The sequence below is a fragment of the Eurosta solidaginis genome, chromosome 5 (assembly GCF_040869045.1).
Source record: "Eurosta solidaginis isolate ZX-2024a chromosome 5, ASM4086904v1, whole genome shotgun sequence".
NCBI classification, from domain to species: Eukaryota; Metazoa; Arthropoda; class Insecta; order Diptera; family Tephritidae; genus Eurosta; species Eurosta solidaginis.
This window is the reverse complement of record NC_090323.1, coordinates 148531918-148545213: the sequence shown is the minus strand read 5'-3', so window position 1 is coordinate 148545213 and position 13296 is coordinate 148531918.

Sequence of the window (13296 nt, the reverse complement as noted above, 5' to 3'; positions counted from 1 at the left end):
CATGTGCCTATTCGTTGTGCAAATCTTATTAACAGTTCGTGTCCGTGGTACAATTCGAAAGTTCGATCGGCTTTTAAGAAACGTCAAAAGTACTATGGTAAGTGGCGTAAAAATAGGACAAATATTTCCTGGTGTTGATACAAAGAAGTGCGAAATGAAACAACAGCTATTATCAGGCAGGCAAAGTGTAGGTACAGTAAATCAAAGCTAGATCTCTCACTTCCATCCAAGGAGCTGTGGAGAAACTTTAAAAGGTTTAAAATACATGGCAAGGATACTACTAAGTGTGAAATAGACGTGGATGAACTAAATGACTTTTTTGTTAGCGCTAACAATGACGCCAATGCTCCAGCCCTGCTAAAAGATTACTCCTCCTATGTCGGCCCTGGTAACAAATTTTAATTTGATACAATTATCGAGGTTGATATTTTGAAGTCTTTATTAAGTATAAAATCGAATGCTTTGGGGGAGGATGGAATCTCTCTAAGATTTATTAAGATCGTAATGGAGTTTGTACTAGTGAAATATTCGTAATTGAAAGACGTTGCACGTTTGATTGTGCGACATTAAGTCTCTGCTTTATTGAATAAATTATTGTCTTTTATACTAATTTACTTAACCTATACATTCATAAATATCTTAATACTAATAACTAACAAGTAAGGAAGGCTAAGTTCGGGTGTAACCGAACATTACATACTCAGTTGAGAGCTATGGAGACAAAATAAGGAAAATCACCATGTAGGAAAATGAACCTAGGGTAACCCTGGAATATGGTTGTATGACATGTGTATCAAATGGAAGGTATTAAAGAATATTTTAAGAGAGAGTAGGTCATAGTTCTATGGATGGACGCCATTTAGGGATATCGCCATAAAGGTGGACCAGGGCTGACTCTAGAATGTGTTTGTACGATATGGGTATCAAATGAAAGGTGTGAATGAGTATTTTAAAAGGGAATGGGCTTTAGTTCTATAGGTGAACGCCTTTTCGAGAAATCCCCATAAAGGTGGACCAGGGGTGACTCTAGAATATGTTTGTACGATATGGGTATCAAATGAAAGCTGTTAATGAGTATTTTGAAAATGAGTGATCCTTAGTTCCCTAGGTGGACGCGGTTTCGAGATATCGCCATAAAGGTGCACCAGGGGTATCTCTAGTTGTACGATATGGGAATCAAATGAAAGGTGTTACTGAGCATTTTAAGAGGGAGTGGGAATTAGGTCTATAGGTGGACGCCTTTTCGAAATGTCGCCATTAGGGTGGGCCAGGGGTGACTCTAGAATGTGTTTGTATGATATGGGTATCAAATGAAAGATGGTAATGAGTATTTTAAAAGGGAGTAATCCTTAGTTCTATAGGTGGACGCCTTTTCGAGATATCGCCATAAAGGTGGACCAAGGGTGACTCTAGAATGGTTGTACGATATGGGTATCAAACGAAAGGTGTTACTGAGCATGTTAAGAGGGAGTGGGCATTAGGTCTATAGGTGGACGCCTTTTCGAGATATCGTCATTAGGGTGGGCCAGGGGTGACTCTAGAACGTGTTTGTACGATATGGGTATCAAACGAAAGGTGTTACTGAGCATTTTAAGAGGGAGTGGGAATTAGGTCTATAGGTGGACGCCTTTTCGAGATATCGCCATTAGGGTGGGCCAGGGGTGACTCTAGAATGTGTTTGTACGATATGGGTATCAAACGAAAGGTGTTACTGAGAATTTTAAGAGGGAGTGGGCATTAGGTCCATAGGTGGACGCCTTTTCGAGATATCGCCATTAGGGTGGGCCAGGGGTGACTCTAGAATGTGTTTGTACGATATGGGTATCAAATGAAAGGTGGTAATGAGTATTTTAAAAGGGAGTAATCCTTAGTTCTATAGGTGGACGCCTTTTCGAGATATCGCCATAAAGGTGGACCAAGGGTGACTCTAGAATGTTTCTACGATATGGGTATCAAACGAAAGGTGTTACTGAGCATTTTAAGAGGGAGTAGGCATTAGGTCTATAGGTGGACGCCTTTTCAAGATATCGCCATTAGGGTGGGCCAGGGGTGACTCTAGAATGTTTGTACGATATGGGTATCAAACGAAAGGTGTTACTGAGCATTTTAAGAGGGAGTGGGCATTAGGTCTATAGGTGGACACCTTTTCGAGATATCGCCATTAGGGTGGGCCAGGGTGACTCTAGAATGTGTTTGTACGATATGAGTATCAAATGAAAGGTGGTAATGAGTATTTTAAAAGGGAGTAATCCTCAGTTCTATAGGTGGACGCCTTCTCGAGATATCGCCATAAAGGTGGACCAAGGGTGACTCTAGAATGTTTGTACGATATGGGTATCAAACGAAAGGTGTTACTGAGCATTTTAAGAGGGAGTGGGCATTAGGTCTATAGGTGGACGCCTTTTCGAGATATCGCCATAAGGGTGGGCCAGGGGTGACTCTAGAATGTTTGTACGATATGGGTATCAAACGAAAGGTGTTACTGAGCATTTTAAGAGGGAGTGGGCATTAGGTATATAGGTGGACGCCTTTTCGAGATATCGCCATTAGGGTGGGCCAGGGGTGACTCTAGAATGTTTGTACGATATGGGTATCAAACGAAAGGTGTTTCTGAGCATTTTAAGAGGGAGTGGACATTAGGTCTATAGGTGGACGCCTTTTCGAGATATCGCCATTAGGGTGAGCCAGGGGTGACTCTAGAATGTTTTTACGATATGGGTATCAAACGAAAGGTGTTACTGAGCATTTTAAGAGGGAGTGGGCATTAGGTCTATAGGTGCACGCCTTTTCGAGATATCGCCATTAGGGTGGGCCAGGGGTGACTCTAGAATGTGTTTGTACGATATGGATATCAAATTAAAGGCATTAATGAGGGTTTTAAAAGCGAGTGGCCGTTAGATATATATGTGAAGGCGTTCTCGCGATATCGACCAAATGTGGGCCAGGTGAACCAGAAAATCATTTGTCGGGTACTGCAAATTTATTTATATATTCAATACCACTAACAGTATTCCTGCCAAGATTCCAAGGGCTGTTGATTTCGCCTCGTAGAACTTTTTCATTTTCTTCTACTTAATATGGTAGGTGTCACACCCATTTTACAAAGTTTTTTCCAAAGTTATATTTTGCGTCAATAAACCAATCCAGTTACCATGTTTCATCCCTTTTTTCGTATTTGGTATAGAATTATGGCATTTTTTTCATTTTTCGTAATTTCTGATATCGATAAAGTGGGCGTGGTTATGGTCGGATTTCGGCCATTTTTTATACCAAGATAAAGTGAGTACAGATAAGTACGTGGGCTAAGTTTAGTAAAGATATATCGGTTTTTGCTCAAGTTATTGTGTTAACGGCCGAACGGAAGGACAGACGGTGTACTGTGTATAAAAACTGGGCGTGGCTTCCACCGATTTCGCCCATTTTCACAGAAAACAGTTAGCGTCATAAAATCTATGCTCCTACCAAATTTCAAAAGGATTGCTAAATTTTTGTTCGACTTATGGCATTAAAAGTATTCTAGACAAACTAAATGAAAATGGGCGGAGCCACGCCCATTTTGAAATTTTCTTTTATTTTTGTATTTTGTTGCATCATATCATTACTGGAGTTGAATTTTGACTTAATTTACTTATATACAGTAAAGATATTAAATTTTTTGTTAAAATTTTACTTTTAAAAAATTTTTTTTTTAAAAGTGGGCGTGGTCCTTCTCCGATTTTGCAAATTTTTATTAAGCGTACACATAGTAATAAGAGTAACGTTCCTGCCAAATTTCATCATGATGTCTTCAACGACTGCCAAATTACAGCTTGCAAAAGTTTTAAATTACCTTCTTTTAAAAGTGGGCGGTGCCACGCCCATTGTCCAAAATTTTACTAATTTTCTATTTTGCGTCATAAGTTCAACTCATCTACCAAGTTTCGTCGCTTTATCGGTCTTTTGTAATGAATTATCGTACTTTTTCGGTTTTTCGGAATTTTCGATATCGAAAAAGTGGGCGTGGTTATAGTCCGATATCGTTCATTTTAAATAGCGATCTGAGATGAGTGCTCAGGAACCTACATACCAAATTTCATCAAGATACCTCAAAATTTACTCAAGTTATCGTGTTAACGGACGGACGGACGGACGGACGGACGGACGGAAATGGCTCAATCAAATTTTTTTTCGATCCTGATTATTTTGATATATGGAAGTCTATATCTATCTCGATTCTTTTATATATGTACAACCAACCGTTATCCAATCAAACTTAATATACTCTGTGAGCTCTGCTCAACTGAGTATAAAAATAAGTACATAGGAAATGGGTTATGCATACATGTACGTTTGTATACAGTCTTTGTATACATGTAGTTTTGTATGCATAACTCCATACATGTAGTTTTGTACAATTTGCAGCGTCAGCAGATCAGTTTGAATATTTTGGTATTTTCCCACAATTAGTTGAATGTTTGTATGTATATTACAATGGGTTGCGTGTTTATATGTATAATTTATTAACTGTGATATGTGTCTCATATTCGGCATTCCGTGCCGTCTGGGTTAGTTCAATAACTGTAATATGATTATTACTAAAATATATTTGAATTTGTTATGCGTAAAGCCGCAAGTATGTTACAGTAGGTGTAGCATATAATGATACAATACAGTGTGTGACGTATAATGCTACACCATCCACCTTAGAAAAAAATGTGTTATATAATTGTTTTGTGAACAATTGTATAAGACTTTTTGTCATATTTTCAATTGTTTTGATATTTTATTGTTATTTGATATTGTAGTGAAAGAGGTTGTTTGCTTTGCTTTTGATCTGTTGACCTTGCTATTTTTATTGTTATAATTATTGTTTACGTATATTTTTCGTTTTGTATAAGTCCATTTTTTTTTCAATATTTTAGACTTTTAGATATAGAAAAATTTTTTTTTTTTTTTTAAATTTTACTTATTTTTTCAAAATTTTAAATGTAATAATTATTTTTCATATAAAGAATTTTAAAATTTGTTTTGCACAGCCGGTCTTTAAGAGCGTCGACTCACTTAAAAATCGGCATGTTCCTACAAATTGAGTAAATTGGAATATTTATTTTCCTTAATAATAATTGCTATTATTATACATTTCTAAATTATTTTTATAGTTCCTACCATTATTTATTGTACCATTACTTATTAATTTATGAAAATCAGTTTCCTATAGAAATAATTTTTATTATTTATTTACCTAAGGTTAGAGAAGAAGAAACCTTGCTATTAATATTTTCTAATCTATTGGGGATTTTGAAATAAGACTATTTCTTACTACTATTCAATTCTATTTAGCGTAAAAATATTTCCTATTACTATTTTATCGGAGTTTTCCTAAGATTATGATTTCTATAAACGCTGTTTTTATGGCTGAAACACTTCATATTTATATACATATTTTTAACACCTTTTCATTGTTATATTATTTTATTAGGGTTACATTTATTTATTCGGAAAATTTTGTAGCTGTAGCTGGTGGAAGAGCGAGGTAATTTGTATTTGTTGTAGTAGTTTAGCTGGTTAATGGAAAGAAGGTACAGTGGATGCAAAATTATTCTATCTTTTAATTTATTTTTCTTATTTTTCCAGCAATGTATTTGATCTTATTTGTCATGTGATTTCTGCGGCGGCCACCAGGACGGAATCGTCATAACTTTTATGAAGAATATATTTTTATGTTTATACCGGGATTTGTCATGTGCACAACCTCTTTGGTTAATGCATATATTCTATTTTAGAGAACTATCAATTATTGTTTTACATTTGCCTACTCGAGTAAATAATCAATTATTTTTCACCAATTTTTCCCTGAGGACAACTGTGTTTTTCATATAAATACCAAGTCCTGTATTGGCGGCATTTGTACAACGTGTGTACAGCCTGATAAGTAATTGTCCTAAGTCAATTTTATCATCTACAATCAGGTTTCTTGTATTTCCTACGCTACCATTTTTCTATCCTAAGATGAAAACTAGCGCGACATGTCTTATTGCAAATTTATATAGCGCTTTAACATATATATTTAATATAGGTTCTCTTTGTGACTTATCTTAATTTTAGTTGTTAATATTGGCTGGGTAGAAAAATTATTTGTATATATTTTTATTTTTTTTTTTTCATTAGGTTTTGCTTACTTCCACTGTCCTAGATTTTCCTATTGCTTCATGACTATTTTTGTCAGGAGCCATCAAAGGAATTATGCTAATTTTTTTTGATTTGCTGTTCGCTTTAGGCAGGGTTGCCTTTACTGTCGATTGTGACATTTTGGGTTTGAATTTATCGCTCTTCCTCAGTTTTGGTTTGGTACTGGTAATGGGTTAGATACGAGTTGTGGCGGGTTTTACCTTCCTAAATTTGTGCTTCATATAGTTTTTGAGCATTATGGCTATTGTGATGATTAATAGCATGAATACGCAACCTATAATTGCTAACCAAACATCCGGGATGTTCGGAGTACTTTCTGTATCTACCCTTGTTGATGGCTCATACTTGATTATTTTGTTATCTCTTGTTTCAGAGCTTTCTTTTCCTATTTCGTAGCCAGCTATGGCTACCATAATGCCTTGGGCTATTTTTGTCCACCAAGACATCTTGAAGGTTTTAATAGGAAGTTAGATATTTTTGTTTTACAAAATTTTTTTTCAGGTGCTACCTAACATTTGGAATTGTTTGGGAACACTTTCCTCATCATTCGCATTATTTCTTCCACCCTGGTAGTGGGGTTTATAATGTCCTCAATTGTGGGTTCCCGTTCCATACCTATTGTCTTCCAAAATTTCTTTAAACTCTCTAGTTCTTTGGGTAGGTCCCTAGTGTGTCGGGTATTTTCATCCCACCAATAGAGAGGAAGGTCTGAGGAGTTTCTTTGCATTTTAATAGTAATGGACAGAGTAATTTAAATTTTTAAATTTTATTAAAATGTTCTATGGGATTTTTCTAGAGGTTATAGAAGTGTCCTAAACATTCCAATTTACTTTTCTTTTACTTTTAAAGTAAATTTTTATATTATATTTTTTTTTTTTCAAAAGAAATTGTTTCTACACACTTTTTTTTTCAAAATTAAATAGTGCAGTTTTTCTATATATTTTAAAGGAAATTTGTTCAATGTTTAAAAAAAATTGCAACTAATTTTATTTCCTACTTAAGGAGAAGAGAAAAAAATCCTAAGCAAAAACTTTCGCTTTTGCTAATGGTTTAGCGTCCCTGAGGCCGCTCAATTGATTCTAAAAATGTATACTTAAATATTTATAACTCCTTGTCGGTCTGGATGTTGTTTGCCGTTAATTTGCTGTTGCTGAAGATTTCCAACATTTATTCCACCTCTTTTGCTTATATTTGATCCGTCATTTTTATTCCAGCTTGCTTACGTTTTTATTTGATCCGTTCTCCTTATTGACTTCTTATTCCACTTCGCTTATGCGTTTACTTGATCAGTCATCCTTCGATTCTGATTTGCTCCAATTTTCATAACTGATGATTTTGGTTTTAATTTGTTCAGCTCCTGATGATGTTAGCAAAAAATTTTTTGAATCCTCTTTGTAGCGTAAAATATCTTCTTTCTTTGTATCTTGTTACGTTCAGGACTACTTTAGTTTGGCAGGATCTTTAGTCCTTTCTTTTCAAATTTTTGGCAGTTAGTGAGCTGTTTGTGAGATGGCAGGATCTCTGTCCAGGCAAGATCTAGCGAATTTTGCTTATGAGCAAATTTTCAGCTAAGTTAAGATCAAGCTGGCAGGATCTTCTCCAGTCAGAACGTTTTAGCAGTTGTGCTGATTTTTGTTCTGAGCTGGCAGGATCGCCATGAAATATTCGTAATTGAAAGACGTTGCACGTTTGATTGTGCGACATTAAGTCTCTGCTTTATTGAATAAATTATTGTCTTTTATACTAATTTACTTAACCTATACATTCATAAATATCTTAATACTAATAACTAAAAATAAGTACATAGGAAATGGGTTATGCATACATGTACGTTTGTATACAGTCTTTGTATACATGTAGTTTTGTATGCATAACTCCATACATGTAGTTTTGTACAATTTGCAGCGTCAGCAGATCAGTTTGAATATTTTGGTATTTTCCCACAATTAGTTGAATGTTTGTATGTATATTACAATGTGTTGTGTGTTTATATGTATAATTTATTAATGTATATTTATGTGTCTCATATTCGGCATTCCGTGCCGTCTGGGTTAGTTCAATAATTGTAATATGATTATTACTAAAATATATTTGAATTTGTTTCGTAAAGCCGCAAGTATGTTACAGTAGGTGTGGCATATAATGGTACAATACAGTGTGTGACGTATAATGCTACACTAGGTCCGCTTACACACATCATAAATTTCTGCTTCACCTCTTCATGTTTTCCCACGATGTGGAAGAAAGCAATTATACTTCCTATTGCAAAAAAAACTAATGCTACGTGTGCAGGTGATTATAGACCTATCAGCATACTGCCTACATCTATGTGAAATATAATGGCAGCACAAATTTCTAACTTTATACAGCAAAATATTATTACTCAGTCCGTTGCAATCTGGCTTCAGATCAATGCATAGCTACTCTACAGCAATGGTTAAAGTATTGGATGATATAAGAACTAGTTTTGATACTGGTGACCTACCACTTACTTTACTGGATTTCTCCAAAGCATTTGATTCTGTGAATCATAAGCTGCAATGTACGAACCTGAAGTATTACTTCGGAATAGGGGACAGCTTAGTCAAGCTTATTGCCAGTTATCTTAAGGATAGAACTCAGAAAGTTAAATCAGGAAATTCTTTGTCGCAGTCTAAACCTGTGTATGCTGGCGTACCGCAAGGGTCGGTCCTTGGTCCACTTCTGTTTAGTCTCTTTGTGAATGATATTTTTGATGTGTTCAGTATGTCAATATTCATGCATATACCGATGACAAGGAATTATATTTTTCAAGTCGTATCGGTCTTGTTGAAGATTTATGTTTCAAAATTAAGAATGATCTGGCTGCAATCTCTGTTTGGGCTAGTGAAAATTCGTTGAGTTTGAATGCATCCAAGTCTTATGTTTTGCCTATATGTCATAGTGTTGTACATAATATGGACCTTCCTACGTTGTATATTGGACTAGTCCACTTAAATTTGTTGACAGAGTAAAAAGTCTAAGTTTTATTGTGAACTGTAAACTGACTTGTAGTGACCATGTCAACAGGGTGGTTACCAATGTTTATGCCATATTACGGAAGTTAAAAGTCTCGGCCCCATTCAAACCCGTTGAAACAAGGTGAAAACTTGTCCTGCAGTTAATTATGACGCTTATAACGTACACTGATACAGTATGTGGTAAAATGGACTCAGTGTCATACAACAAAGTTGCTGTAGCGTTTAACAATGCTACGAGATACGTTTACGGGATAGGTAGATATGATCACATATCTGCCTGGCGAACGAAAATACTTGGGTGCAGCCTTGAAATTTATCTAGCCGCCAGGAATTGTAGCTTTACATACAAATTATTATTGTGGAAGACACCATATTACTTATTAGAAAAGTTGATATCAGTGAGATCACTGAAACATCAGAGTCTGGTCGTACCATCGCATAATTACTTAACTTCATCAAGACTATTTTTCATTAGCGCGGTTAAATTATGGAATTCAATCCCAGATAATGTGAAGGCTGGACTAAATATCTTAAACTACAAAGATGTAATACTCAAGTACTGCTGTATTTAGTGTTGCGCCATCTGGTGCAAATCACTGATAATGCTGGATTTTTGTTTATTGTCAATTACTTTGTTTGACATTCCCAAGTGCTCATGGTTTATTAACAACTGTTTTTGTTTTTATCGGCCCATTGATAAATGATTCAAGTTTCGAATGAATAAATATAGTTGGTAAAAAGGAATAGAAGTAGCAAATTTGCCAGTCAAACAAACCACCGCTGTATAGCTAAATGATTAGCGCAGCATGCCTAAAGAGTACTGATTATGAAAAGGCTTAACACCCTTCAAAATGGATCTACCTGCGCAGCTATGGCAGGTTGTCTGAAAAATTTTCTACTTATTATTCCAAAAACAAAATACAATTTTTCAAATTTAGAAAAATTAAAAAATAACAATAATTATCATTGGAAAAAAAATTATTGTTCTGGCCTTGAGCTCGAATCGAGCCTTGAATCATTTATCAATAGGCCGATAAAAATAAAAGCAATTGTTAATAAATATAAATATAAATAATATAAATGTATACTCTTAAAAGCAGGAACGCATTTTTAAAGTTATTTTTGTGTTTTGATTCGAAAATTTTCTGATTAGTAAAATTTGCCTTAGGTAAAATTCCTTGGAGTCCAAAAAGTCCTCTTAACGTTCTCATGACAAATCCTGCATTGTTTTAATTTTTGTAACTTAAGAAAAAAGTACAAAAACCTGTTCTAAAAAAGTATTCGGTTCTTGCAGGTTTGCCGGCTCGAGAAAAATAGCCCGTTTCTAAAAAAGTGACCAGTACTGCAGAAGTAACTGGACTGTAAACTGTAAAAGAGAAACCGGTTTTAAAAATGTTACCGATTGTAGAAAAGCAAACGGTTCTCGAAAAAAAAAGGATTCCAGCAAATTAAATAGTTCTAGAAAAGCAACCATTTCTAGAAAAGAAATCGGTTCTAGTAATGTAACCCGTCCCAAAAAAAATTTGCCTATTCAGCAAAAGTAAACGTTTCCAACAAGTGGCCTTGTTCGAAAAAAAGTACCAGTCATAAAACAGGAGTCAAAAAGGTAAACACATTCAAAAAAGTGAACGGTTCGAAAAAAGTTACCGCACCCGGAAAAGTAACCGGCTCCAGGGAAATCACACAATCTTAAAAATTTTGGGATCCAAAAGGAAACCGGTTGCAGGTTTTAGAAAATTAACTGATTCTGAGAAGTACCGCCACTGAAAAAATCGGCTCCAAAAAGCAGCGGCATCCTAAAAGTACCCGGCTCCAAAAAGGCTGCCGATTCCAAAAAGGACCGGTACCAAAAATACAACAAAAAGAAATTAGTTCACAAAAAACAAAACACAGCTGGAAAAAGGGTGCCTTAGAAACAGGAGGCGAACATATCGATGTAAAGTTACAGATGATAAGCAGAGGCAGGACAGGTTTCTGGCGTATGTGGCATGATGTCTGAGCGAGATGAAGGAAACTGTAGCAAAATGGACAAAAATAAAAACGAGAGGTCACGTAAAATTTCGTCTAATAATCTTGGTTCTACGTAGTGCGACAGAAGCCGTAACACTAGCCCCAAACTACCAACCATTCACCGCCTGTCTCAGGAAAAAGGGAGTTTAAGAAGGAGCCAAGTTGCAACTTTCGTAGTAAAACCGGCTCGATGACAAAAGAGCATATGATTAGTACGAAAAAAGAAATCTGGTAGTGTACTGATAGATCAGAGTGCTGCAGTAACCAAGCTGTCTAAGTGCATAAAGTAAGAGGCATTGTACATGGACAGCCTCGCGAATAAGAACAAGGTACCATTCGCCACCAGTAAGTTCCGTTTTTGTACATTTGCGGCGAAGTATACGTGAATATTGGTAGCAGCGTACTTAAAATTGACAAAATCCTAATTTACTAGAAACTGTACAAAATCATTCAGCGAAAATAATCGCAACCCTGGCTTAGATATCTAGGCTGTGAACACCGGACGGCTGAACGCAAGGTCTCAGACAGAAGTGGCCACCAAAATTGGAGCAGGCTTATTGATTAGCTGCTAGATCAACTGAGAGATCATAAGCGAACGTTACTGGAAGACATAAGAAATGATATATTTCAACCACTCTTTAAAGATGGAGCGCGAATTAACAGAGTTGTCGGCAGGCATCGGAATGGTTCAGGTATCTAAGACAAAAATGAAACAGGAGTGACCATTGCTATCTATGTGGATGACTACACAGTACAGGCAATGGAGTTGAATGCTAACATAAATCAGCTCTGTTTCAAAATGTTTAGTTAACTACTTAGTTTTTCCATTTCTATCGCCTTGCGCGAGTTGGCGATTTCGCGGACCAAGTCCACAGCGACCAAAGAAACGGTGCTAACTACTTATAATGGAACTCAGGTCAATAGAAGCCTTGCTGAAGCAGATAAGCTAATTTCATACCTAATTAAATTTTTAGAAAATTCATTTTATTTAGTTTTAACTTCAATACTGTCCTCTCTCTCATTAACTCTCCTCTACCTTCTTTCTCCCTTTTATCTCCTACTACTCCTCGTTCTTTATTTTTATACTCAGCTGAGCAGAGCTCACAGAGTATATTAACTTTGTTCGCATAACGATAATCCGTAACGGCATAAACTAATCGAGATAGATATAGACTTCTATATATCAAAATGATCTGGGTGAAAAAAGAAATTCATTTAGCCTTGTCCGTCGGTCCATCCGTCCGTCTGTCCGTCCGTCTGTAAACACGATAACTTGAGTAAATTTTGAGGTATCTTAATGAAATTTGGTATGTAGGTTCCTTGGCGCTCACCTCAGATCGCTATTTAAAATGAATGAAATCGGACTACCACCACGCCCACTTTTTCGATATCGAAAAACCGAAAAAGTGCGATAATTCATTACCAAAGACGGATAAAGCGATGAAACTTGGTAGGTGCGTTGACCTTATAACGCAAAATAGACAATTAGAAAAATTTTTGGCAATGGGCGTGGCACCGCCCACTTTTAAAAGAAGGAAATTTAAAAGTTTTGCAAGCTGTAATTTGGCAGTCGTTGAAGATATCATGATGAAAAATGGTAGGCACGTTACTCTTATTACTATATGTGTGCTAAATAAAAATTAGCAAAGTCGGATGACGAACACGCCCGCTTTAAAAAAAAAATCTTTTTAAGTCAAATTTTAACAAAAAATTTAATATCTTTACAGTATAAAGGTAAATTATGTCAACATTCGACTCCAGTAATGATATGGTGCAACAAAATACAAAGATAAAAGAAAATTTCAAAATGGGCGTAACTCCGCCCTTTTTCATTTAATTCGTCTAGAATACTTTTAATGCCATAAGTCGAACAAAAATTTACCAATCCTTGTGAAATTTGGTATGGACTTAGATTCTATGGCGATAACAGTTTTCTGTGAAACTGGCCGAAATCGGGTGAAGCCACGCCCAGTTTTTATACACAGTCGTCCGTCTGTCCTTCCGCATGGCCGTTAACACGATAACTAGAGCAAAAATCGACATATCTTAACTAAACTTAGTTGACGTACTTATCTGAAGTCACTTTATCTTGGCCGAAAAATATGGCCGAAATCCGACT